Here is a 22,890-nt window from a genome sequence, read left to right as displayed (position 1 = left end):
GGAGTGTCTCATCAAACAGAAGTCAGAAACTTGCCAGGTTTTAGAATAGATAGAGCCAAGAAAATGGTTCCAGAGGACTCGTGGAGGGTGAGTGGAGGTTGGGGACCATGGAAAAATTTGGGTGCAGTGTCTGAGCTCCCATATCATTATATGCTCTACCCCATCACTCCTAGAGGTGAGTTGCCTTGGGAAAAGGTGTCATCCCACAGAAGTTCCCATCCCTGTAGGTTATCTGAGACTCCTAGATCTTGCTGTTTCAGACAATCCCAGTTGCAGCGGTGTACCAAAAGGTATGCACACTAACAAAATAAACACTGCACAACAGATTATAAACCTTATGAGACAGGGCTCACTGCAGCGTTCTTAGAGAGTCCAAGCAACTTGAGCCTCCCTACACAGACATGCAGCATGGTCAGGTGGCTTCCTGGGAGGATCGTGACAGCGGGCCCAGAGGGAAATCCCTCCCATGGGATAAAATAAGGCAGGTAACAGTCTCTGATAATTAATTGCTTCTCTGTGTCCACGAGCTTGGCTAGAGCTGAAGGACCTAAATTGCTTTGGGGTACAGCTTCACCCTGTCTGAAGTAGTTTACAGAGATTCTTAGGCTCCGCTTCCCAACTGTACTGCCATTGCAAGAAGCTGAGAGGAGTGGAGAGGCTCTGGGAAAGGGCCGAACACACCCCTGCATGACACCCACTGAACAGAACCTGAATCAAGGTCTTAAATATATAGCTGAAAAGTTCCCAGGAAATATATGGTGGTGATGAGGTGATAGCCTGAGTGCTGGCTATCTGAGGCCCCTTCATGATAACCCCTTGGATGGGGCCTCTGCCCTGTGAAGCTAGGACACCTTGGGTCCAGAGGGGGAGGAAGGGGACAGCCCCCTTTTATCACCAGCTAAATGACTTCACATTCCCTTTCACCAACTGTCTGCCATGGGTTCCAGAAAGAAAGATACTGTATCAGTGTCTTAGGGCTGCTGGAACAAAGTAACACAAACTGGGTGGCTCAAAACAACAGAAATGTGTTGTCTCACAGTTCTCGAAGGAAGAAGTAAAAAAATGAAGGTGTTGGAGAAGTGTTGTTTCTTCTTCACTCCTGGTGGATTGCTGGCAATCTCTGGCATTCCTTGGCTTCCAGATGCATAAACCCAATCCTCTCCTATCCCATGGCACTTCTCCCTGTGTTTCTTGTCTTTCTGTGGCTGTCTGTCAGATTGCATTAGGGGTCAAATCTACTCTGGCATGACCTCAGCTTAACTTAAATCTGCAACAAAACTGTTTCCAAATAAAGTCACGTTCTGACGTACTGGGGTTGGGATTTAATCATATCTTTTTTTTTTTTTTTAAAGATTGTATTTATTTATTTGACAGACAGAGATCACAAGTAAGCAGAGAGGCAGGCAGAGAAAGAAGAGGAAGCAGGCTCCCTGCTGAGCAGAGAGGCTGATGTGGGGCTTGATCCCAGGACCCTGGGACCATGACCTGAGCCAAAGGCAGAGACTTGAACCCACTGAGCCACCCAGGGGCCCCTCAGCATATCTTTTTTAAGGGGACACAAATCAAACATGGAGCAGCCATGTTTCTGTATCAAACTGCTTGCTGATTCTCTAGGTCTGTCTCCAGTAGTGCTATAATGAGTTGGTTAATCCATGGGCTTCAAGTCAGATTTCTGAGGTTAAAACCTTGCCTCCACTGCTGGGTGACTAAGGGCTGCAGAATGGGAATGCAGTAGAATGAGAGCGTCTATTACCTGAGGCTGGTGGAGGACTGGAAGAAAGTACTTTGCACGGTGCCGGGCATTAAGTGCTCATTAAGTATTAGCTATGGGTATTATTATTCTCTATTTATTATTTTTAAAAAAGATTTTATTTATTTATTTATTTGACAGAGAGAGGAAACACAAGCAGGGGGAGAGGGAGAGGGAAAAGCAGGCTTCCTGCTGAGCAGGGAGCCCAATGCGGGGCTCAATCCCAGGACCCTGGTATCATGACCTGAGCCAAAGGCAGATGTTTAACGGACTGAACCACCCAGGTGTCCCTCCCTAACTCTTTCTATTGACTTCTTTAGGAGTAGATCATTTACTCTTCTCTGCAGACACAGCATGATCCTGGGGGTATAACCAGTGGAGAATGGGAGGGGTTTAGTTTCACTTGTTTATTCAATGAAACTGAAGGTGCTAGGACACTCCCTCACTGTATTGCCCATTAAGGGGACAGTTCATATTTGCTAGCACTGGAAAAGTTCCATCTGCGGATGCTTCTGGTAGGAAACGCAGGACTCTTCTCAAATATGTGCCCTCTGGAGTTAAATGTGCTGCCAAGAGAAGACAACTGGTTGACTTTATAATCGCCTCACAGGGGCACCTGGCTGGCTCTGTCGGTAGAATGTGTGACTCTTGACCTCAGGGTTGTGGTTCAGGCACCACGTTGGGTGTATAGCCTACTTAAAAAAAAAACAAAAAACAAAAAACAAGAGCCTCACAAGAGGACATACTGGTGATGTTTTGATGAAAGTTGCTGTGGTCCTAAAGTCCTCCTCACTCAGCCTTATGACAGATTCAGAAACTCCACCACGTTTGAATTCCAAAACTGAAAGCTGACTCAAACAACAAACCTTTACAAGGTCTACAAGATGGAGAAAACAAGAGGGTCATTTGTGTAATTTACAGTGACCAAAATCTACCTGTAAGGCGGTCCAGCTATGGCTTCTGTCCTCGGAGAGAATTATCAGAAGGTTGTTTTGTGGGTATGGAAACAGGATGAGGGGCAGAGTTCTAGGATTTAAATGAATAATAGTACCGGGTTCTGATCTGACCATTTCCACTTAACCAGAGAGGGCAGTGTCTTGATTAGACTGGATTGAGTGCCTTCTCCCTAAGACAGGCACTACTCACTCCCCAACTTTTTCTTTTGGTCTCCTTTGTCACTTCCTACTTCTAACTGACATATTCCTTTTTTTTTTTTTTTTTTTTTAAGATACACTGTTACCTTCTGTCTTGTTCCACTTATTAGATTCTTACTCTTTTATTTAAAAAATTTTTTTTATTAAGTAATCTCTATTCCCAATGTGGGTCTCCAACTCATGACCCTGAGCTCAAGAGTTACATGCTACAGACTAAGCCAGCCAGGTTCCCGTTATTATTATTTTTTTAACATCAGGATTAGAGAATCCGATAGAAGTTATCCAGGACTATTTCACAGAAAAACATCATACTTAAAAAACTATGTGAGCAATTTCAGAGGGTTCACAAAAGTCCTTGAAGCTGTTTTATATATCCTATCTTAAAATCCCTGTCTTTTTTTTGTTTTTAAGATTTTATTTTATTGGGGCACCTGGGTGGCTCAGTGGGGTTCGAGCCCCACATCGGGCTCCCTGCTCGTCAGGGAGCCTTCTTCCCTCCCTCCCCCCCACCCCGCCCCACTCTGCCTGCCTCTCTGCCTACTTGTGATCTCTGTCTGTCAAATAAATAAATTAAATCTTTAAAAAAAACGATTTAATTTATTTATTTGACAGACAGAGATCACAAGTAGGCAGAGAGGCAGGCAGAGAGAGGGGAGGGAGCAGGCTCCCTGCTGAGCAGAGAGTCTGATGCAGGGCTCAATCCCAGGACCCTGGGATCATGACTGAGCTGAAGACAGAGGCTTTAACCCGCTGAGCACACCCAGGCACGCCTTAAAATCCCTGTCTTTAGCAGACTTTTTCCCATATTGAGCTGATGCTAAAGTTTAAGCCTCTTCCTCAGGGCCAAGTTCTTAAGATGGCCCTCCATCCTCACCTCCCTTCTCTTTCCTCCACCTTCTCATTCTCATACTAGGGCCGCCTTGTGACCTCTGCACTGCCCTGACCTTGTGGCTGGCCACCTCTGCCTCCGCCACAGCTGCTGGGTTGATCTTTAGCTGTGATTATAGTTAATCCTGTCTTCAGCTCCCACCCCCCCACCCCCCGTCCCGTGAACTGTGTCTTATACTTTCCCTAGTACTCCAGTTACCCCACTTCACCTCTTCCTTTGCTCATGTGACCACACCTAGGATAGGACTAACACATTGATATCATTTCCTCCTGCTTTTCTGCCCCTCCTCATAACCATATTCATAGCCTTGTCTCCCTCTTTTTTCTACTTCCTCCTATTCCCCATTTTTTCCTACCAATCCTTCCAGGACATAACAGCTTGGACATCATTTTCCCAGGTTCTCCCCCATAGACATTCCATCCCTCCACCACCACCAGGGCATTGTCTTTCTTTAAAATATCCACTTAAAAAAAAAAAAGACTTTATTTATTTATTTGACACAGAGAGAGAGATCACAAGCAAGCAGAGAGGCAGGCAGAGAGAGAGGGGGAAGCAGGCCCCCTGCTGAGCAGAGAGCCTGATGTGGGGCTTGATCCCAGGACCCGGAGATCATGGACCTGAGCTGAAGGCAGAGGCTTAACCCAGGCGCCCCTAAAATGTCCACTTTTTAAATGATTTTCAACACAAATTTGTATTTCCAACTTCTGCCACTTTGAACTTCAGATGTGCATATACAACTTAACTACTTATTTGCACTTGACAGTCACAAAACACTATATATATAGTTGCTCCCAAATGAAACCAATGATTCACTGTCCCCATCTTCCCTCATCTCAATAAATTGTACCCCATTTAACATAGTGGTTCAAGCCAGAGAAAGGATTGTTAATTGTTCCCTTTTCCTTACCTCAACATGAGTGAAAAAGTAGTCTTGTTGGTACTTCTTCCAAAATATACCTTGTGTCCAACGCCATCTCTGCATACCCACTGCCATGACTCTTAGCTCAGGCCAGCACAATTTCTCATCTGGCTCATTGTAGCAGTCTCTTCTGGTCTCCCTGCTTCTGTACTGGTCTTCTTTTTTTTTTTTTTTTTTAAAGATTTTATTTATTTATTTGACAGAGAGAGGTCACAAGTAGGCAGAGAGGCAGGCAGAGAGAGAGGAGGAAGCAGGCTCCCTGCTGAGCAAAGAACCCGATGTGGGACTCGAGCCCAGGACCCTGAGATCATGACCTGAGCCGAAGGCAGCGGCTCAAACCACTGAGCCACCCAGGCGCCCCCTGTACTGGTTTTCTAATCCATTCTTTTCATAGCAGCTTCAGCTTCCTTTTAAAAACAGAGGTTATATTATATCACTCTTTCTCTTTTAAAGTAGGCGCCACACCCAACGCAGGGCTTGAACTCAGGACCCAGAGTACAAGACGTGAGCTGAGATCAAGAGTCAGATGCTTAACTTACTGAGCCACCTATGCACTCTTAGTATTACTTTCTACTTAACCTTTTTTAATGGATTCCCGTTTATTCACTAAACGCTTTTTTTACTGAGTGCCCTCCATGTGTCATGCCCCCAATGATATCAGCTCTTGTGAATAAATGAAATATATAGAATGTAGATAGTGGTAAGTGCTGTGAAGAAAAATAAAGAAGGGGTGAGGGATAGAGAATTGTGTGGGTGGGGGCGTGCACCCACATGCATGTGTGTAATTACAATCTTAAATAGGGAGAACAGGGAAAGTTTCACTGAGACTGAGTAGATGACCACTGAGCAAAGGACTTGAAAGAGGTGAGTGTAGTCTGCAGAGTTCTGCAGAATATTCCAGTCAGAGGAAATAGCAAGTGCAAAGGTCCTGAGGTAGGAGCATGCTCGGCTTTGGAGCTAAGCAGAGTAGAATAAAATCCAAGCTTTACTATAGTTTATAAGGTGATCTAGTTCTCTTATCCTCTCCCCAGTTTGCAACCTTCTTTTTCCTGTTTGCAACCTTCTTTTTCCAGCATTGCGCTCAACCCCCACTATATATTCCATCCACACTGACCTTCTAGTTCACTAGAAGCTGTTTCTTCCTTTTGCCTGTGTTGTTGCCTCTGCTGGGAATACTTCCTAATCCTTCTTCCCTAATACTATTTGCAAGGCTGGTTCCTTCTCATCCACAAGGTTTCAGTTTAAGTTTTACCCTATGCCTTTTGGAACCATAGAACTGGTTTTTTCTTTTTCTTTCCTATTTCAGCTTCCTCTTTGTTTCCTTCATAACACTAATCGCAGCATGCAACTGGGATTCATATATATATATATGAATATATATGTATACATAAATACATACGTATGTATATATGTATACATATATATATATATATATATATATATATAAGTTTACACTTAAAACTCAATAGTAAATGGTATCTCATTGTCATTTAAATTTGCATTTTGGTCACTAATGAGGATGAATGAAGCGTTTTCCCAAGTAATGGTTAGTGGTTAGCATGATTTCTTTTATTTTGCCCAAATATTTACTTCACGTCCCTATTTTTTAAGACTGAGAACAGGCCCAGCCAACTGCGACCCATCCTGTTCACTTGTCTGGGGGCAACTTATTTTCCCAAGTTTCCTGGCAGAGTTAGTGACTCGTGGTGACCACCTCTTCACAGGAATTTTTCCAAAACCCAAACCCATTTAGAGGAAAGTGTTTGTTTCAGTTCAACCTCACCGAATGTGAAAATGGGCAAAAAAGTTGCATTTGAGTAGTGCGAGGTACTCCTTATTCTGCAGTCATTACTGAACAATTATTAATGGCCACCTGATTATGCATTACGAACTACTGACAGTTCCGGGGAAGCAACGGGGCCCTGCCCCTCCCCGGCCAGGCCACTCCGCCTTTTCCAGGGGGCTGTCCGCGACGCGGCAGGCCGATGGTCCAACTGACGCCGGGAAACCTCCCAGAGCTGAGGCAGGAGACCCCACGCTGCGCTCGCCGGGTAGATCTTTGAGGTTCCGAGACATCTCCCCAGGCTCCAGCCAGGATGTTCTCTCCAGCCCCGCCGAGATTATACTTCCTCTCGCGAGAGCCCGAGCGAGGCCAGGCTGCGGGCGGCGGCTGCGGGATGTTGGCGAGGCGCTCCAGACCGCGCCCTCTCTGGCGCAGCTGGGAGAAGCGCGGGCGGGAGAGGCAGGCGGCGCGCACGCGCAGGTGAGTGGGGCGGCGCGGGGCACCAGGGCGGGGGGCGGGGCCTTGCGTCGCGCAGCGGGCACGTAGCTGCGCGTCCTCAGTATTTAATGTCTCTGTGTTCCTCCGGCCTGGGCAAGCACGTGGGGGAGCGGCCGCAGCGCAGCGGGGCTGGGCTGCTGGGCCCGGGGGTGGGGGGGACGGCGGCGGACGAGGACTCTGCATCCCGACTGTCGCCAAGGACCTGGTGAGTTGGGGCCGCCAGGGCGGCTGGCGCGATGACCACCTGCCAGGCCCCCGAGGGCGGCGCCGTCGGGCGCGGGGAGTCTAGGGTGCAGGTGCGGTGTGCGACGCGCGCTCCAGGTGTCCGGGAGGCGGGAGGCTGCGGAAGCCGAGAGCGTGAGGAGGGGATCCGGCCCATCGCCTGCTGTCAAGCAGGCCCTTTCTCTGTCGTCGCCTGCGCGCCCCCTCTTCCTCCCCCGCCGGGGTTGTCTGCCCGCGGGCTCCTGCTGACAGGTCGCGTGTGCGCGGCTGGAGCCATGGTCTGCGGCCGCATGGTGCCCCCAACGGGCGTCACAGCCTTCTGGGGGTAGGGAGGCGAGGACGCGGCGCCCGGGGCACCCCTCTGCGGCTTAACTTTCCCCGAGCGTGCACTCCCTCCCGTGAGACAGACCCGAGCGCGTCCCACCCAAGGTCGCCCAACCCCACACGCGTTTACTTTTCAAAGGTCGTGTGTACCCAAGTGGGAACTGGGAGAGGCGGCGGCGGGGCGGGTTGTGGGCAGGGCCAGGCGCTCATAAGGGCGAGGAGGTGCCCCGAGGCCCGCGGGCACCCCTTTCTTCCTCCTGAAGGGCTGGAGTTGAAATGGTCACTTCAGGAACCTTATCCAACTTCTGGGCCCCTTAAGCTCGCGCTGGGTTGCTCCCCGCCTAGGCACGGTGCTGGCAAACCCGTGCAGGTAGCCTAGCTCCTGGGAGTTCAGTGCGGCGAACCTGGGAAGAGGGTTGATTTGCGGAACGCGGAGGATGGGCTAGGGCATCGTGGTGATTGGAACGGTTTTGGGGGCAGGGACCTTTGGAACCGAGTTAGGGTCCTGAGGTCAAGGGCTTGGTGTCTCTCGAGAGGATTAGCATATGCAGCCCCTTCAAGGGTGTCGGGAGAGGTGGAGGCTGTCCTGGCCGTACTGCCCGCTGACTTCATGTCCCGGGGCGCGTGGGTCACGTGTCACACTCCGCCTGCACAACCCGCCCCCCCCGCCCCGGCCCGTGGTGTGGAGGTACCACGCTAGTGTCGGGATTATGGGTCAAAATGGGCTTGGGAAGACTGTGGTCTGAACGCCTCGGGGCAGGGTCTTACCAGTTCCGCTGCGCCCTAGGGTACAGTCCCTCCCTATCCCCCCCCACCCCCGAGGGAGGCTTAGAGAAGGAAAGGCGCTATTGATGGTGGGCGGTGTCCAACAGACCCGGGACTGCTGGAACCCCTGGGCCTTTGGAGACCTCTCCTGCAGAGATGCCGAGGTTGGCTGGTGCCTCCCGCTCCGCCGCCGCTAACAGAAACCCGGTGCTCTTCACCCCAGGTGTTAGTGAAGGCCGCTCCAGCCGGGTAGTGGGTATGGGCAGAGCAATTAGGTTAAGCCAACTATCTTTTCCCTACTGAAGTGTAGGCTACTTTGTGTTTAAATTTATCTCTTGCAGGGGAATCTGGGCTGCTTGACACCTGGTACGGTCATATCTGTTGGTTTCCTATCCCCCTCCCCCCTCCCCGCTTTGTCGCAATTACTGATCAAGGAACACCATTCACAAAAAGCTGTTAACTCTAGCAACTGGTAACCTTACTGTGTTCTTGTAACCAAGTGCTTCTCAAATTAGTTGTTGTGTTTTTTTTTTTTTAAACTATTCAGAAAGCAAAGCTTGGACTCTTAGTAAGCACCACCCATCCCCTTTGCTCTTAAAGGCACAGAGCACCTTTGAAATGAGTGGATAGATGATAGCTAGAGCATGATTTGATCATTTATCACATTTCTTTGTTTCTGGCATTCAAGTAGTTCACCTGCTGATTATTTAATATTTTCTGGGGGCGCCTGGGGCTCACTTAAAGCCTCTGCCTTCTGCTCGGGTTGTGGTCTCAGGGTCCTGGAATGGAGCCCCGCATCGGGCTTTCTGCTCCGTGGGGAGCCTGCTTCCTCCTCTCTCTCTCTGCCTGACTCTCTACCTACATCATCTCTGCCTACTTATGATCTCTCTGTCAAATGAATAAAACCTTAAAAAAAAAAAAAAAAGATTTTCTGAGGGGCGCCTGGCTGGCTCAGTGGGTAGAGCATGCGAGTCTTGATTTGGGGGTTGTGAGTTCGAGTTCCACATTGTGTAGAGATTACTAAAAAATAAATAAAACTTAAAGAAACGTTCTGAGCACTGGGAACAAGTGAAATTATGATTTGGGGGGGCTTTTGTGTTGAACTTTAACCTCTTTCACCTCTTAACTAGTTTTGTGGGTTCTGGGAAGTAATTCCGGGGTGTATTCTCAGGAAATAGGGCTCTAGGATCAGAGAGGGCCTTTTGATCCTACAGATATGCAAATCACTGAAGCCTCGGTGCCTACCTGGATTAAACTGGCTCCTTTGTGATGCACATTGCTAGGCGATGACCCAAAATTTGCAGATAATAGATCCCATCTAAGCCCTTGAGTGACACGTATCTTGGTCCCTAGAGCCTTTTGTATGAATATCCTTTCCTCCGCCCCAGCCGTTTTCTAGGAAGTATAGCAACTCCTGGCCCCTGTAGGGTGAGCACAAAGGTTCTGCTCAGATGCCAGGTGGATGTGGCTATGGTGTAAAGTTGCTGAACATCAATATTTTAAAGCAGTTTGTTTTGCTATAGCTGGTAATCTAAATTATTTGTGGGTGTTGGACCCAGGCCTGGCCATAGCCCTCGTTTGTGGGTGAAGATTAGTTTTAGCCTTTACAGTGCTCCCTCTCATCCTAAAGACAGATTGAGATTATATTTTAGACTGGGCATTGTGCCTGGTTCATGATGGCTGTTCAAGCATTGCTTTTTTTCTCCTCCTAAAGAATCTCTGAGATTAACGTTATTTCTCTTAAATCACTTGAGTGATTTGGATTTTGTTAAAGATACCCCTCTTTGCTAGCCTCTGACCTGGATACTTGGTTGGAAGGAAAGCAAATTGGTTTCCCCACACTGTGCTCCCAGCCTCCTGGCTCTAGCCTGAAGCAACATGATTTGGTTGAGTACACGTTTCAGGGTTTGAGGAGTGGGCACCCCATGTGCCTGGCCAGCTGGTGCCTTCCTGCCCATTCTCCCCAGGCCACTTCTTCCTAATCTTCCTTGTGAGTGTCAAAGGAGAGGAACTCTCTGTAGCTTGGTCTGCTGTGCTGTTGTAAGGAAGTCAATTTTGTGTATGAGTTAGCCACCTTCTGTTTGCCATTCTGTTTTCTTCTGCTCTGGGGAGGCAGGGGTCCTCTGGGCCTCTTGTCCCACTGAAATCCTCTCCTGTGGTTTGAGCTGCTAATCTGCGTGGGATGTATTTAAATCCTAACCTTGGCTTTCTAAGGCAAGTTCTTTTTTTTTCCACAGCCCTTTCTGGTGTAATGCCTCATGCAGGTTTCACCTTTATGATCATTTAACATGAAATATCCATTGTTTGTGGCACTCCACAGAGCAGCTCTGCTGGCTCCAATACCTGATTTTATACTTGGGCTGTGGAAAACAGGATCAATGGTAGTGTCTTGAGTGGGACAGAATCTGGCTGAAGAGGTAGCTGGCGGAGATGTGGAAACTAAATTAGAGGATGCCTTTTCCTTGACTGATACTGTCTTGTGCTGGGAGAGTTACAGGCAAACACCTCCTTGATCCTTTAATCTTCACACCTCTGAGTACAATTGAGGAGGGTGATGCTGGAGGTCAATTGGGATTGTTTCAATGGCTAGTATAAATACAGATTGAGGGGCAGAGATACTGACAAGTATGGCTTTGTGCTTAAACTAGGTCCTCTGGAGGGCTTTTGTGAGAAGAACCAAGGAATAGTCAAATCCGTGGGCTTTTCTCCTAATCTTTCTGTTGCTTTCTAAGCAGATTTGTTGGAGTGAAGGAGTGTATGTTATCATGCAGCATTTTGAAGACTGGCTTTCAGTAATAAGTAGCTTTCAAGGTGTCCTTTTCCTTACCTTTCTTTTCCTCTTGCTAAGCGGTCTTCTTTCTGTTCAAATCCTAGCCATTTGGATATTTCTACAACTCAGTTTGGTAGTTTACAGCAGTTGGTAGTAAACACTCTGTCCCCATCTGGTAAGACTGGCTGCCTGCCTTCACTCAGCCCCGTGTTACTGAGGCCCATAGCATTCAGGAACAAAGCAGAGCCCCAGGTGAGTTGTGGAAGTCAAAATGCAAAGGCTGAGGACTTAGGAATGAGGCTTGTTTTAACCCTGGGTTTAGCTGGCAAGAGCCCTGATTTGGGGGATGAGGACAGGGGTGGGGCGGGGGGGGGGCAGCTTTCAGGACTGAAACCTGGCAGTGGTTATAGACCCTTCTGGGGTCTCAGTTTCTTCAGCTGGTAAAAGGAGGGTTGATCAACATCAGTCAAGAGTGTTCAGATTCTGCTCCTTAGAGTGCCTCTGGGATACTGCAGGATGGATTTACCTGCAGGGGTGTGTATTGGCAGGGATGTGTTTGGGCTAGGAAACATGGCTTTGTGGATAGTGTAAGTCAAAGACCAGGGCGGGGGCGGGGGGGAGCCATAGTCCACTGTTTTAAGGGCATCTCAAGTTCTCTTAGCTTTTAGATGCTATAGTGCTATATTTTTAAAAGTTTTTAATTTATGTAAGTAAGCACTATACCCAACATGGGGCTTGAGCTCCCAACCCCAAGATCAAGAGTTGCATACTCCTCTGACTGAGCCAGCCAGGCACCTCTTATTTATTATTATTTTTTATTCTATCTCTATTCTTATCTCCTAAACCTATCTTTGGGGGAGAGGGTCTAGAGCTGCCTTGTCCTGTGTCTGGTTCAGTTTAAACTTTTAAGCATTAGCGGCACCTGCGTGGCTTAGTTGTTAAGCATCTGCCTTTGGCTTGGGTTGTGGTCCCAGTGTCCTGGGATCCAACCCCAAGTTGGGCTCCTTGCTCAGGAGGGAGTCCGCTTCTCCCTCTCTTCCCTCTGCTGCGTCCCCCTGGTTTTGTTCACTCTCTGTCAAATAAATAAAATTTTTAAAAAAAAAACAAAAACAACTTTTAAGCATTAAATACAATTTAAAAACCCATTTCGTGGTGACATTAGTCTCATTTCAAGTGCTCAGTATCTTCATGTGGCCAGTATTGGACAGGGCAGGCCTTAGAACATTTTCACCATCACGGAAGGTTCTAGTTGGACAGTGCCGGTCTTAGCTTTGGGCCAACTGTAAAAGCTTAATTGTCTCACCTTGTAAAGCATCACATGTTTGGGCTTAGTCCTCTATAGAGTCCACGAATGCACAGTTTTGGTGACAAATTATTTATCAGCTCTATGTATGGTGTGTTCAACAGGTTTTGGTTTGCCAGTTTGGAGGGCAGTGATCAATTCAGAAATGGTTCTAGAGAAGAACAAAGTAAGGAGGCTGGGGATGGGAGTGCAAAACAAGAGAGGCAGATGCTAAGCCCTCAGAAAGCTGTTTTGGTTTGAAAACCTATTTATTATCTTAAAGGCCCTTTCTGGTTGTCTGGAGCCTGTGCTCACTGTGGATTTGCTACTTGGCCCTTCACTCACCCACCTGGTGACTTCCTGTAGGATCCCACTGTGGGACCAAGGCTGGACCAGATTTGCAGGCACCTTACAAACAAATATCCTTTTCATTCTGCCTCTCCAGTCCATCTGGGTATTAGAAGGCCTGTTTTTATGAAGGCGTTGGGGGAAGCTGGGCCACAGTGAGGGTCCTGAAGTGTTGGTGTGGGCTAGCTCTGGGGAGTAGCTTTATTTCCAGATACCCTCTCATCCAGTCCTGGGCATGCCTAGTTTGAACCCTGCTAGACTGGCATATAATGTGAGAGCTCTCTTGTCCCAGACCCAGCCAGCATAGGATACAGAATCTACTGTACACCTGGCATCTTAGGGTTTGTTTGTTTGTTTTCAAACTACAGTGATCCTTGAATGATGTGGGGATTAGGGGCACCAGCCGCACCGCCCCCATCCCGTCCCTGCAGTAAAAAAATATCACTTTGACTCCCCAGAAGCTGAACTAATAGCTTAACAGGCCAATGGAAGCTTTATGGGAACATAGCAGTCAATGAACACGTATTTCGTATGTTATGTGTGTTCTCTACTGTATTCTTACCAAAAAAGTAAACTAAAGAAAAGAAAATGTTATTAAGGAAATCATAAGGAAGAGAAAACATTTATGGTAATGTACTACATCCCAAAATCTGCATGCAAGCAGACCCATGCAATTCAAACCCGTGTTCGAGAGTTCGCTATGTTCCCTTTTTATTTTATCTCAATTCTACAAGGTAAAGTATTTCTCCTTTGCGTGTGAGGGAGCTGAGGCCCTCAGGAAACTAAGCCGACCCCGGGGACACACGGCTGCTTTGACTTAAGTGAGGGTTCTCTCTCTAGCTGCATGCTTAGAGATGGTTTCTTACTGCCCTGTTATCGTTCCATCCTCATCTGGAAAATGAAACTGGGTTCCTAAGATTGAAATGATGTATCCCACAAACAATCAAGCTCTTCAGTGTTTTGAGTCATCAGCCTCATTAACAGCCTTGTGGAGGTATTTGTAACCCATTTTGCAGGGTATTTTCATTTTATGGGAAACTGAAGTTCAGGATCCTACTCTAATGCTCTTGTCTTTCCAAAGTCAGGTTTTAGCTCCAAGTTATGCAACTGTCCAGTGCCTTTGAGTGGCACAAATAATGAGTGTGACTGAGACAGACTTGTAGGCTAGGCAGCTGTGCCTTAGGGCCTGGAAACGGCTCTGCAGACTCTGATGTAGTTCAGTCACCAGCTGAAAAGACAACCTCAAGTCGGTCATTCCTTGGCTCATAATAATGCGGCCTGTGGGACCTCACATGGAGGTCATGGACCCAGCCCTGAGCCCTCAACAGGCTGTCACCTAGGAGTAGCCTGGTCTGTCTCTGCCAGAGGAGGCACAGATCTGTTCAAGCCCAGTCCTCAGCATGCCACCCCTATGTCATCTCCTGTAGCCTTGACCTGGGACGATGGATCTGAAGGCCAGTTCAGTCTTCCGTAGACCTCCTTCCTGTCCCTCCACAGAGAAAGGAGCAGGAGTGACTTCCCGAGCTGCCTTGGAAGGAGGCCTGCACCCTTGTGCCTTGAGCTCTGAGGAGAAAAGGCTGTGTGCTGAGAATAACCTCCTTGCTTTGTCCTTTGACTTTGGTGAGGCCCACCCAGCCAAGTTTGTGCTGTGTGCTATTTTTAGCATGTGGCATCCTTTAGGAAGGCCAAGTACATGTGGTTTCAGCATACAAGCAGGTTCTGCTGTGGACGCTGTTGCTGTCTCCCAGTCAGTGTGGGGAGCGGGGTGGTGAGGAGAATAAAGTCACCCTAAAAACTCGTGGGGTGAGTGTGTGGGGTGGTAGCTGCCTAAGAGTTCCCTGGGGCTGCCTTTTCTGTTCTGGATCTGTGGCAGAGGCAGCCCAGGAGTCAGGGAACTCCCTGGTTTTAGGACCTCTTATTGCCCTAGTGGCCAGTTTCTCTGAAAATGACATTATCCCACTTTCATGGTAAATCACCTGACTCAAGAGCGGTCCTCCACACAGACGCTAAAAACTCTGTCAAACTGTGGTTCTGTTGGCAGCCTGATTACTGGCATATTCTGGCTTAAAAACCAAAACAAAACGAGAGGCAGTAAGAGCCATGCCCCTTACTAGGAGTTCTCACTGGGGGGGCTACAGAAGCTGAAGAGATATGAAGGAGTTTGATGAATTCTGCTCCTCACCACCATCCTGCCTTCTCCCCCTTTTTTCTGTTCCTCCCATCCTCTAACTTGGAGCTGCCAACTCCAGCCCATCTATCTTTTTCTGATTATGAAACCTTCGAGCCGTATAAGGCCCTCTGTTGCCTGTGGTTTATGTTGGCTGGAGACCGAGGTTGTTTTTGCAAAGTCTGATTCAAAGAAGTAGCAAGGGGTGCGTGTGTGTATATGTGTGTGTGTGTGTGTGTGTGTGTTTATATGCGTGCGCGCGCATGCGTGTCTCCATTCCCATCTGCTCCCTGGGGCTGGACTGCCTTCTTGGAACAGATTCATCTGGTGGGGCTGGGGCGGGTGCTAGGGTGAGGGCCTAGCATTGGCTCCAAGGCCAATGAGTGGTGTGACCCCAGGGCTTCCTGGCAAATGCATTTGCTGAGAACTCCCAAGTAGAAAGTGAGCCCCTATTGGAACATGTAGTGTGTACCTAAATCTACCAGCCAGAGAAGCACTGTATTTCTGAAATAGATTCCAGAATTTGCTTCTGTTTATTAATTAAGAAACTATAGGGGCACCTAGGTGGCTCAGCTGGAAGAGCATGCAACTTGATCTCAGGGTTGTGAGTTCGGACCCCGTGTTGGGTGTAGAGATTATTTATTTATTTATTTATAAAGATTTTATTTATTTATTTGACAGACAGAGATCACAAGTAGGCAGAGGCAGGCAGAGAGAGAGGGGGACACGGGCTCCCCGCTGAGTAGAGAGCCCGATGCGGGGCTCGATCCCAGGACCCCGAGACCACAACCCAAGCTGAAAGCAGAGGCTTTAACCCACTGAGCCACCCAGGCACCCCTGTAGAGATTAGTTAAATAAAACTTCAAAAATAAAAGTCAAGGGGTGCCTGGTGGCTCAGTCAGTTAAGTGTCTGCCTTCGGCTCAGGTCATGATCCTGGGGACGAGGGATTGAGCCCTGCACTGGGCTCCTTGCTTCGTGGAGAGTCTGCTTCTTCCTCTGCCCCTCACCCCCTTCATACTCTCTCTTTCTCTCTCTCTCTGTCAAATAAATAAATACTCTTAAAAAAAATTCAAAACTGCATCACTCAAAAAATTTTAAAAAGAAACGAAAAGAAACTACAGCCTCTTGGCTCTTTGAGCTGAGCAAGTCTGTTCTCCTCTTTGGAGAAAGTTAGGTGAACCTGTCCCTCCGGGTTCTTGACCTTCAGCACAGCTTCAGCTGGGTGATGGAGAGCGATTTCTCTGGCAGCAGCCCTTCGACCTCATCTTCCCCTCCCCGCTTCTTGCTGTCCCTTGAGTCAGCCAAGTGTGTTCCTGCCTTAGTACTTTGGCACATGTTCTCCCTGCCTGGAACTTTCTCGCCTCTCCTTTCCCTGTCCTCCCAGATCTTGGCACAGCTACCCCTCACTGTTCCAGCTCTGCTGCCACCTTTGCGGAGGCATTCCCTGACCATTCTGTCTGAAACTCCCACTGCCAGGCGTACTTAACACAGCTCTTCTCGACCTGGGTTCCTCGTCTAAACTACAGAGCACATGACTGAGTGACTAACTCCACTAGTACCCTTCCAGATGCACAGGAATATAGTTAATTTGTTATCTACAAGGTGTGCTTAGGCTCTGTTCTCTGAACACTCTTGCGAGGCTGCAGGTTTATGCTATTGGGTCACTGTATCTTCACAGCGTCTTCTCTGAAATGTGACTGCCTACCCCTCCCTCTACCTTTGCTTGCCTAGGGCTCTTTTCACCTCCTCAGCCCCCTCCGCTGGACCTGGCTCACTGTGGGAATTAAAAGCTTTATTCAACGACTAGTCCTGAGGGGTCCTGCTGCCTGATGCTGGTTAGACCTCAGGAGGGTGGGGAACCCCCAGTACCTTAGCACTGGAGGGTCTTGCTGTCACTAAAGCCCCTGCTCTTGTGGTTACTACTGTCATACTGGCAGGGCAGTTCGGGGGCTCTGAAGCAGAATTGACGTCAGCTACGGGAAAATTAAAGCAATCCAAGTTTGTACATAGAGTTGACACTACAGGCTATACTGGTTAACAAGAATCCTAAAGATTTGTGGTAATAGAGGGGCGCCTGGGTGGCTCAGTCGTTAGGCGTCTGCCTTCAGCTCCAGTCATGTTCCAGGAGGGTACTGGGATCAGGCCTCGCCTCCCACTCCCTGCTCAAGGGGAAGCTTGTTTCTTCCTCTTCCACTCCCCCTGCTTGTAGTCTGTCTCTTGCTGTCTCTGTCTGTCAAATAAATAAAATCTTCAAAAAAAAAAAATCTATGGTAAGAGAGCATCTTTTGGTATTTAATAGTTAAGAATTTAAAAAAAAAACATTTTATTTATTAGAGAGAGGGAGCAGAAGCAGGGGGAGCTGCAGAGGGAGAGGGAGGAGACTCCCTGTTGAGTAGGGAGCCTGATGCAGGACTCAGTCCCAGGACGCTGGGATCATGACCTGAGCCAAAGGCAGTTACTTAACTGATTGAGCCACCCAGGTGCCCAAGAATGTATTTTTTGTTCTATCAAAGCACTGCTGGTAGAAAGATTTGACACAGAAGTTATACACAGTTACTCTTTGAAAGAACAGCTCTTTCTTCTGAGTGTTCCTTGACCAGCAAGGAGCTGAAGGCAGCTGCCCTCAATTCTTCCAGGCTGTCCTCCTTGCCATTTACATCTGTATTTCTAGGTGGGATGCTTTTCTTTGCTTTCCTTTCTTCCTTTAAAAAAAAAATTTTTTTTTTTAATATTACATGATTGTTTTTCTACTTTGGAAGGTAAGGACTTGGCTCATTCCTACACTTTATTTCTCCCCTCATCTTCGTATGGAGGTAGCTAGCACAACTTCTAGTCAAGCTGCTGTTGAGTGTACATTATGATGTAAATATTGCTTATGGCCTCAGAGTTCTTGGTTTTCCCTATTTCCTTTCTTGTATCTACCCCCCACCTTTCCTCTCCTAGTTAATGTCCTGTGTTTCTTTACCTCCCTTGTCTATGTCTCACCTGATTTCCAGGTCTTCACTGAGCCTTGGCCGTTGCTGAGTACCTCATTATGCTTAAACACAGCAGGTTCTCAGCTGTTCATGCTGTTCCTGGGAGGCACCCCTGTCCCTGACTCTGCTTCCCCTTCATCCTGGGAATCCATTCTTCCCTTCTTTTATGTTGCTTTGTGGATGGGTGTCCCCCTCCTTTCTTGGTTTACTCCCTTGTCTTGGTGGAGCTTGCTGAGGAAAAAATGGAGGAGGGTGGGCAACTAACTAGAAGCAAGTTGATTCATGCTCAAGGGCAAGTCCTTTTGAAGGGATGGGTTTGGGGTGTGGCTGAAGACTTGGTGGGAAGTCAGCAAAGACAACGAGGTGCCCATAGTCCTTTCACCATGCCAGCAGAGTATCTGGCTTCTCTTTGTGAAATAGTTTCAATGAGAGGGGATCTGGATTGGACATCAGGTAGTGAGGAGAAAGGTTATGGAATGAAAGTCTATGTATTGAATGGGACAACCCAAGCAAGCCCTCTTGGCTTTCACAGTGCTAGTGTTCAAACTGACAACCTCTCCACCCCGGGACATTGGAACATTCTAATCTGTGGAAACTGGCAGCCTCATTTCTGTTTGTCCCTAGCCCCAGCTAGGATACTTGCCTGACTCTTGGACCAAAGTTGTCAGTTGGCCAGTGGCAGAGGGTGGCACCAAGAGGCCCACTGAAGGTTGTCATTGCTTTTGGGGTTTTTTTTTGCCCCCAAAGAAACAGACTTTAAAGTGCCTCAAAAGTACAGTCTGTCTGTTTCATTTCTGTATTCTTCTGTGCTTTGTACCCTGTAGGTGCCCATAAATATTTGTTGGGTGGAAATGACCTTAGGCCTTTATGTGATTTCTGAGTTGGTCATATTCTACCATCTGCCATTTGGGAAATCATTGTTTCACCTGTTGCTCTGCCTACCTGAGGTGATGGTGTGAAGGTCTGCTTGCCTTACACGGTCTTTTCTGATTCCTTCTGAAGGTGTGTGTCTTCATTAACTTTTTTGGGTAAGATTGTTGTCAGAGCACAAGTTCCTATCTTTCGGGCAGTCTTGGGTAGTGTTCCGTGGTCATGATCGGGAACTCTATGTACCTGGGAATACTTCCCTGGCACCTGCTTTATCACTATCCTCAGAAATCTGTCAGAATTTACTGGTAACGCAATCTGGTGGCCAAGAGCTAGGAATAAGGGACAGGATGAATGTGAAAACCATGTGAAAGCTGCATTCCTACCCCCTTCCCCCATGAAGCAGTGGGAAGACCTTTGAAGAAAATGCTGAGGGGCGCCTGGGTGGCTCAGTGGGTTAAGCCGCTGCCTTCAGCTCAGGTCATGATCTTAGGGTCCTGGGATCGAGCCCCGCATCGGGCTCTCTGCTCAGCGGGGAGCCTGCCTCCTCCTCTCTCTCTTTGCCTGCCGCTCTGCCTACTTGTGATCTCTATCTGTCGGATAAATAAATAAAATATTTTTAAAAAAAAAGAAAAAGAAAAAGAAAATGCTGATTTCCCCCCATCTCCCCTTTATCATTTGAAACCTAATGATACTGGACCTGTCAGGTGTTCTGTCAGCAGAACAAGGGAGACTGGGCATGTCATCTTTGTATGGAGTTCTCTTTTTTACCAAGTTTTCCAAACTGGGAGTTAGTTTAATTTGTAATTGATCTAGAGGAGAAACAGCTCTTAATTTGAGACCATGTCCTAAGACGGGATTTTTTGCTTCTGGCTCTTCTTAACCTGGAGTTCCTGGGATTGGGCTTTGGGTCTCCATTTTGGCTGGAAAAACCTTCACTGAGCAGGTGCTCCCACCCAGACACTACTGGGTTAAGCCTCCAGTTTCCTGGAGAGCAGCCCAGGAAGTGTTCTGTGACTTCTGGACAGCTGATCTACCGAGAACAGGGCCTGGGCCTGGGCAAGGCATGGTGCCTCACCTGGCTGCTCTGTGGGGCCATCACAATGAAGGGTGGGGGGGAAGTATGGGGCAGGACCTCACAGCCCCACTGTGAGCTAATTTGGAATCTTAAGGGTGCCAGCATGAGTCACAGCCCACACAGCCCCCCCCCCCCCCAACAGTTGAAGGTAACAACTGTTTGAACATCAGGGCTGGGCTGAGAGCTACATCCCTGAGGCATGGCTCCAGTACTCTGATTCCCGGGCCCCAGCCATGCTGCTGAGGGGGAGTGGCCCAGCTTACCATCGGCCTCACCCTCAGTGGCAGCACCAGACTGCCCAACAAGGTAGGCTTTGGTTTTCACAGCATTCACCCAGCTCTTGTGTTTGTTTCCAGTCTGCTGGGAACACCTCTAGGACTGCGCTTTCTTGTAGCAAGCCACCAGCTGTATGTGGCTATTTAAATTGAAATATTAAATAAAATTTTAAAATTCAGTTTCTCAGTTACACTGGTCACATTTCAAGTGAGTAAGTAGCTGCCAGATAGTCTCCACTTGGAGATCACCCGGGCGTTTGCCTCTTGTGACCTGCTCTGCTTTGGCCATGTTTCAGCTGCTGCCTCTTCTTCCCATTGCCTTGACAGTAAAGGTCAAACTCCCTTTTGTCTTGCCCCCTACCAGCTCTTCAGCTTTGGCTCCCAGGACTTGTTCTGCTCTGTCTGGATCTTGCTGCTCCCTTCCATCCCCAAAGGCATCTTGGGTTTAGAACTTTAATTTATGTCTGTAACCCACCATTGCAACCTGAGCAAATTCTGGCTGCCTCTGAGGCAATCTTGTTTGGGTTCTGTTTGCCTGCTTCTTAAATTGGGCTCAGCTTGGTGGAGGTATGTAAGAGATGCACACAGATTCTTCAGTATGCATTGTGAGCTTCTGGTGGACAGAGTCTTTTCCTGACAGCAACTTAAACCTATTTATGTGTGAATTATTACATGAGTGAATGTATGTGTGTAGGCTCAACCTGATGAGGAATCAGGTAAACCCATCCTGTAGAAACCAAAAGCCCCTCTTGTGGTCTTGCACAGACCTCCGTGTGTGTGGTCTTCCTCCAGCTGACTGGTGGGGGTGGAGTGGGAAAGGGGGAGGGCGAGGGGGACTTGACCTGGCCCACAGCCATCTGCTCTTTGAAGGCAGTGGCAGTAAGTCCTGGACTTCAGGTTCTAGATCATGTAGCTGTTTCCTGTCCCTTGAAGACCGCCTCAAGGGGAAAAGCCCTTCAGCAACAGCTTGATGGGCTGAGCATTCTAGAGATGGACTGGGTTGAACACCTGGGGAGAGTCTTTGGTGATATGAACACATAGGCCTGGAATAATGGATATATTCATATTTCCACTTGGAGCGGGCATTACCTAAAAGTCTGTTTAGATTGTTGAGTGCATGTGACTTCACTGACCAGGCCCAGGTCCGCACTGGACTTGATAGCCACTTGGCTCCCAAGTGCTTGTATTGATGATCAGCTTTCCTATCAGTTAACTACATGAAGCTCTTTTTTCCCCCACAATAACTGCAGCCAAACAGGCTTAGTCACTGGGACCCACAGTTTGTACTGTTCCCAGAAATTTATTTTCTTGTTTAGCAGAAGGCTCTAGACTGCAGTAACTGGGTTGGTCATTGGTGCTGGGAGTGAGGCCATTACTTCTCCAGAGGTAAGCTCTTCTGAGAAGCCGCAGGTTCCTCTGGGAGGAAGGAAAGGAATCCTTTTAGAACCCAGACAGAGCAGGTGAACCTAAGGCTTTGCGGGGCCACAGCACGTGCCTGCCTTCGGCTCTGTGTGACCACTGGGCAGCCAGCCAGCATGCATCTATTCCCGGGCAAATGGACCTGCTAAAAATAAGCAGGCAGCTATTTAATCCCAACAGATTCAAAATAGACACGTCTCCTCCCTGCCAACCCTCAGGCAGGGCTCTGCATCCTTCTGCAAGGCTTTTCTCTGGCTTGCCAGAGTGTCTGGGGCCTCGGGAGGGGGAGTCCCTGGGGGAGGTGATGCCTTCAGTTAGCTGTGAGTGTGAAGGCTTGTAGACCAATGGTGTTAAATGCCACTTATATCTTGAAGTTTGGTTTTTTTACTAAAAACAAAAACCCAAAAACCGGGGCAAAGAGAGCAACTCGAGAGTCTGTTCCCAGAGAAGGCAGGTGGGCTGAAGCGCACACACCTGTGCACGTGGGCCTGCATGTGTATGCGCGGGTGAAGGAGGCTGTGTCTGAGAATTCAGGACGGGCTGGGGCCTCTTGCAGCACCTGTCCAGGCCTATCAGACCATGTAAAGCAGGGAAAATGGCACTGTATGGATTCACAAGAAATCCGTTTGACTGAGGTGAGATTGGCTTAGGTAGGAGCCTTGGAAGTGAAGGGCTGAGGAAGGGAGGGACTTCTCAGGACTGGGGGGAAGTGGGGGCTTCAGTCACCAGGTGCTTCCAAGTGGCGCCTCTGGGCAGCAGTGCCTTCAGTGAGTCCCAGCAAGGCTCCTTTGGGGGGGGGGCAGCTGCTCATCCTATAGGCTCTTGGCCCTGTTCCTGGTGATGACTGGTGGGTCTAACCACAGTCCCCAGGTAGCAAGGAAAAAGACAAAACCTGCCTTCTCCTGCCTGGGGATCTCCTACCTCTTTCCTCAAGTTGCAGGAGCACTTCACTGGGGCAGTTCCTGTCCCCAGAGGTCTGCATGGAGGAGCAGGAGTCCTGTCTCCTGGCTCTCCGGCTCTAGTCTGAGGGCAGAGTGGTGGACACTGGGGATCCGGGTGGGGCATTCATTATTCTTTGGGTTGGGGTTGGGTGATGCCTCAGGGTACCAGTGTTGAACCTCAGGGACCCTCATGCCACAACAACAGGAGGCATCTGGCTTGGCAATGGTGCCGGAATGGTTTCCTGAGCTGTAATTAGCCACGTAGCTGCAGCTAACTGTCTGCAGAAGGCTGGAGGGTGGGTTTGGGGGCTCAGAGCCTCCATCTCTGGGATACTAGTGGGCCGGGGTGGGGAGGGTTAGGTGGGTGTGTGGTGGGGGTCTCCTGCCAAGCCACAGGGCAATGTTGTGTCCCCAGGTGACTGGTCCTGTGCTCAATGTGAACCTGGTCCGGGAGAAAAAGGGA

The 22,890-nt window shown here is 48.6% G+C and overlaps 1 protein-coding gene across 2 annotated transcripts in view; it reads left to right on the top strand.

Moving 5' to 3' along the window:
- The first annotated feature begins 6,954 nt into the window (after nucleotides 1-6,954).
- AKAP1 (A-kinase anchoring protein 1) overlaps nucleotides 6,955-22,890 on the top strand; it is a 33,920-nt gene continuing 17,984 nt past the window's right edge. The window contains exon 1 of one of the 2 annotated variants that reach the window (XM_044248617.1): nucleotides 6,955-6,975. The gene's annotated coding sequence lies outside the window, so the exon portion shown is untranslated. Of the gene's footprint in view, nucleotides 6,976-7,110; nucleotides 7,199-22,890 lie in introns of those variants that run through there. The other variant, XM_044248616.1, reaches the window with a different exon arrangement.

The sequence above is a fragment of the Neovison vison genome, chromosome 5, assembly GCF_020171115.1.
Source record: "Neovison vison isolate M4711 chromosome 5, ASM_NN_V1, whole genome shotgun sequence".
Taxonomy (NCBI): domain Eukaryota; kingdom Metazoa; phylum Chordata; class Mammalia; order Carnivora; family Mustelidae; genus Neogale; species Neogale vison.
The sequence above is the reverse complement of the archived record's forward strand: the minus strand, read 5'-3'. Positions and strand labels throughout refer to the sequence as shown.